The following is a 4,911-nucleotide window of genomic DNA, read 5'->3' as shown; positions in this document are numbered from 1 at the left end:
CGGGGCAAACCGCCCTGCTTCCCCCCCCCCCCCGCATTTTCCTGCCCGTGTGACCGGGGCCCTCTATAGTCTGACGTTTATTGTTAACGTATAAATTTAAAGCGAAGACACACAACTACAGCCAAATGTGATTGCGATCGCTTGCTTTTTAATTTGATATTTTTATATTATTAACTCTCACGCTTTACTATTTTGATAATAGGGATGTATCAGCAATTTTAAATCTCTGTATTAAGGATCCTCGTTACTCTTAATTTTAGTTTGTTCCTATCCCCTGATCCTGTAGGTTTGTAGTTTAGAAAAGGAATAGAGGCCCTGTTCACATGCGGAATTTGCGGCAGGAGAGGCACGAATGTCGGGTGGCGTATATGGACATGATCACAAGGACACATCTGGCAAGCGTAGCACACCCATCGCCAACCCGTAGTATCCACCCGAAGATCCGGAGTTAAAAAATGCCCGGGAAAGCCTACTAGCAAACATTTTGCTACAGGTCGTCGATGGAATACCTATGTGTGATCACTCAAGAGCGCTTCTCTCGCCATGTTGATGCATGCCGAAAACACGCACCGACAAACAAAACCCCACTTTCCACCGCAGCGTCTGATCACGTTTGGGCGCGGTAAATTGAGCCAGATCGAAAAGCTATGCCTCTCCCCCCCCCCCCGCATTATCTGGCCCATGTGTAAAAGGTAAAGGTTCCCTTGCTCGAAAGCCAGTCGAATCCGACTCTAGGGTTGCGGTGCTCATCTCCGTTTCAAAGCTGAAGAGCCAGCGCTGTCCAAAGACGTTTCCATGGTCATGTGGCCAGTGTTTTTTTAATGTGAACAAAGCAAATATTGTTACACTTGGACTCCTCCTCCCTTGTAGAATCATAGAAGCACAGAGTTGGAAGGGACCTTCTAGTCCAACCCCCTGCTCAATGCAGGATCAGCCTACTGCATCTCTGACAAGTGTTTGTCCAATAGTGGATCTGATGAATGGGGCTATGAGATATGACTAGTGTGCTTGCCAAATGAATGAATATTATCTAGGTATTTCAACGCTACCCAGTTTGATAAAGTTATACACGAAACGAGATGAAATATGCATGGTTCATTGGGATTGATGGCGTTTGAATTACTTCCTGTAAACTGAATACCGGGAAAAAGAATTTGCAAGTCTGTGAAGTATTGGCACAATACACCATGGTCGTTTTCTTCCTTTCAACTTCCATCCAGTGATCTCTCTCTCTCTCTTTGGTTTGCAATATCCAGGTGTGGCCTGGAAGTCTTCCGGAATTGCAATTGGTCTCCAGACTACAGAGGTCAGTTCCCCTGGAGAAAATGACTCCTTTGGAGGTGGGACTCTATGGTGTTATATCCTAGTGAGGTCCTGGCCCCTCTCCAAACCTCACTCTCCCTACACTCCACCATTAAATCTCCAGCAATTTCTCAGCCCAGAGCTGGGAATCCAGGATATGAAACATAGGCAACAACACATGAAAACCAAGAGGCGGGTGATCAGATGCAAACGTTTACTTTTAATAAGATAGCATGCAGTTTAATACAGAATACCTCTCGAGGCAAAACAGCGAGTGGCAATTTGGTAACATTTTTGCAAGACTTTCCCCAACAAAAGCCAAAAGAAGGCAGAAAGAACAGCCAAATCACCGAAAACTCGGGAAAGAAATATAAAGGAAGGACAATGAAAATATAGACCCACAAGAGAGACAGATTTGGACCAACTTATCGGAAACTGTAAGGCCCGCCAAACAACATAGACTTCTGAGGAGAAAAGAGGTGCTCGTCATTTCTGAAATTCAGGTCCAGAAGCAAAACAGTCCAACCCACTTAGCAGGGTCCACAGCTGCCATAGCGGTACCTTCGAGAAAAACCAGGGTAACAGTATGGGTACCACGAACCATAACGGTATCCTCTTCCATAACCGTAGCCATAACCACTTCCGTAACCTCCCCAACCCCCATAAGGGTAACTGCCATATCCGTTAGCACATGGAGAGTATTCTGCCACAGCCACTGACTCAGAAGTGGCTGAGAGAATGGGTCCTGGGATGGTCACGCCGAATGCGGGAGGCTGCACCACCACTTCAGAAGGTGGGATCTGAGTGGCACAGGACGTGTTGATCCCGCAGAAGGCAGAGCTGCAAGGGTTGTAGTAGCAAAGAGCCATCTTGGAAGGACCGGAAGGAACCTGAAAAGAACATCGTTGAGTTGCACATGGGACAATGATCATTTGAGAGAAACATCAGACAGATTAATCTCCTCCCCCCCCCCTCTCTAGCAGAATGAATAGGTAAAGGTAAAGGTTCCCTTGCTCGAAAGCCAGTCGAGTCCGACTCTTGGGTTGCAGTGCTCATCTCCGTTTCAAAGCCGAAGAGCCAGCGCTGTCCGAAGATGTTTCCGTGGTCATGTGGCTGGCATGACTAAACAGTAAGGCGCATGGAACGCTGTTACCTTCCCATCAAAGTGGTACCTATTTATCTACTTGCAACTTCTTGCTTTCGAACTGCTAGATTGGCAGGAGCTGGAACTAGAGACGGGAGCTCACTCCGTCATGCGGCACACTTGGGTCTCGAACTGCTGAACTACTGACCTTCCACAGCCTGCAGTTCAGCGTCTTAACCACTTGAGCCACCGCAGATGGAAAAAAAGAACACTCAAAAATTCCATGTATCCTCACTGACTGAGAGCAGAAATTTAACACAACAGAGAAGAAGAAGAAGATGCAGAAGAAGAAGATGATGATGATGATGATTTATCCACTGCTATTCACTCAGAGTCTCAGAGCAGCTTACAATCTCCTTCCCTTCCTCTCCCCATAACAAGCACCCTGTGAGGTAGGTGGAGCTGAGAGAGCTCTGAGAGAACTGCTCTTGAGAGACCAGCTCTGAAAGAACTGTGAAACAACCATGGTCACTCAGCTGGCTTCATGTGGAGGGGTGGGGAATCAAACTTGGTTCTCCAGATTAGAGTGAACTGCTCTTAATCACTACACCAAAAAAAAAAAAAAGTATGCTGAGAAGAACCAAGAAACCATCATTGTTTAGAGGCTGTAGTTGGGAGCAAATTGAGCAAGATTTAGTAAAGTTTTAATTTAAAAATTGTGGAGTTGGATTTATAACCTGCCCTTCTCTTGGAGTCCCAAAGCAGCTTACAGTCTCCTTCCCCTCCCCTCCTCTCCCCACCAGAGACACCCTGTGAGGTAGGTGGGGGCTGAGAGAGCTCTGAGAGAGCTGTGACTGACCCAAGGTCACCCAGATGGCTTCACATGGAGGAGTGGGCAATCAAACCCACTTCTTCAGATGAGAGTCCGCCACTCTTAACCCACTACACCAAACTGGCTCCCAGTCTGCCGGTTCATTTTGGTTTAAGTTATATTGGTCCCGGGTTATAGTCATTCTAGGAAACCTCTCTTGAGTTCCATGACAGAAGAAAGGTGAGATTTAAGTCAAACAAATAAATATTCTTGGGCCTCTTGTCGCTGCTCTGCCTCAAATACAGTCATTACTGACAAGTTATCTTTGTAATTCTTTATAAAGTGTAATGTTTCCCATAATAGTGTGCTTCTCTGCCCTCAAGGGGATCCTCTCTACCTTTCTCTGTCTATTCAGGAACCACAGTGAGTTAGGAAGAAGAAGAAGAAGAGGCAGAGGAAGAAGAAGGAGAAGAAGAAGGAGAAGAAGAAGAAGGAGAAGGAGAAGAAGGAGGAGGAGGAGGAGGAGGAGGAGGAGGAGGAGGAGGAGGAGGAGGAGGAGGAGGAGGAGGAGGAGGAGGAGGAGGAGGAGGAGGAGGAGGAGGAGGAGGAGGAGGAGGAGGAGGAGGAGGAGGAGGAGGAGGAGGAGGAGGAGGAGGAGGAGATTGGATTTATACCCCGCCCTTCACTACCCGAAGGAGTCTCAGAGCGGCTTACAAACTTCTCTCCCTTCCCCTCCCCACAACAGACACCCTGTGAGGTAGGTGGGGGCTGAGAGAGCTCTGACAGAAACTGCTCTTTTTACAAGGACAGCTCTTATCAGAACTATGGCTTGCCCAAGGTCATCCAGCCAGGTGCAAGTGGAGGAGGGGGGGAATCAAACCCGGTTCTCCCAGATTAGAGTCCGCACACTTAACCACTAGACCAAACTGGCTCTGTGTCCTCTCCATCTGGCAAAGCAGTTCCAGTTTTTTTTCTTTTGCTTTCATTTCACTGGTGTCCCACCGAAAATTGAGAAGATGCCCTATAATTCACCCAACCTCCCTATTGCGCTGGTATATTTGCACAGGAAGATACAACTGTCTTTCAGGGAAGCTTGTCTGCCTTTCTGGAACTTCCTTTCAAGTTAATGATAAGCTTCAGAAATATCCTGGGGTTCACACCAAGCCAGAGAGAAAACCAGTGACCTTATGGCATCCAAAAGGAACTTACCTGACTCTCCAAGAAGAAGGCAAGAGTTAAGCCGATGGAAGATGCTGTTGGGAGAGCATCATGGGGAGGGCTTTTTATACAGTCTCTGCGGCACATGTAACACGTTTGTAGTGATGTACCCCCATAATTAAATGCCCATTTCAAATCTGATATCTATGCAAGATTTCATATTGCCGTGAAGTTATAGTTTACCACAATGTTTAGGTTTATATTGGTCTAGCAACTTCGTAACTGGATATGATGGCTGTGTTACACCCAGCAGACACGGTAAGACTCCAAATGTTATGGGAAAAGATTGAGGGATAATTGTATCATTGGTTTCATTGGCATGCATCATATTACGTACAAAATGGGTCTGATTCCATACCCTAAAATCACATAAACTGGGAGTTTCCTTTCCATACTGGACCTTCCTTGGTTCCTTGCCATCCTTCTGTGGTATTGTGACGAAATCTTGCACAATGCTTTAAGCAATACTTTCCCAAAATTAATAGCTTTGACTTCT

General features: G+C 46.5%; 1 long non-coding RNA gene across 1 annotated transcript; it reads right to left on the bottom strand.

Moving 5' to 3' along the window:
• Positions 1-1,502: 1,502 nt before the first annotated feature.
• LOC107121863 lies at positions 1,503-4,447 on the bottom strand. The gene is made up of 2 exons (XR_001482882.1): positions 4,407-4,447; positions 1,503-2,192 (listed from the first exon to the last, which is right to left on the bottom strand). It is a non-coding gene; the product is annotated as an uncharacterized LOC107121863 (long non-coding RNA).
• Positions 4,448-4,911: the final 464 nt, after the last annotated feature.

This window comes from Gekko japonicus, unplaced genomic scaffold, assembly GCF_001447785.1.
Source record: "Gekko japonicus isolate JY-2015 unplaced genomic scaffold, Gekko_japonicus_V1.1 scaffold1203, whole genome shotgun sequence".
Lineage (NCBI taxonomy): Eukaryota > Metazoa > Chordata > Lepidosauria > Squamata > Gekkonidae > Gekko > Gekko japonicus.
The sequence above is the reverse complement of the archived record's forward strand: the minus strand, read 5'-3'. Positions and strand labels throughout refer to the sequence as shown.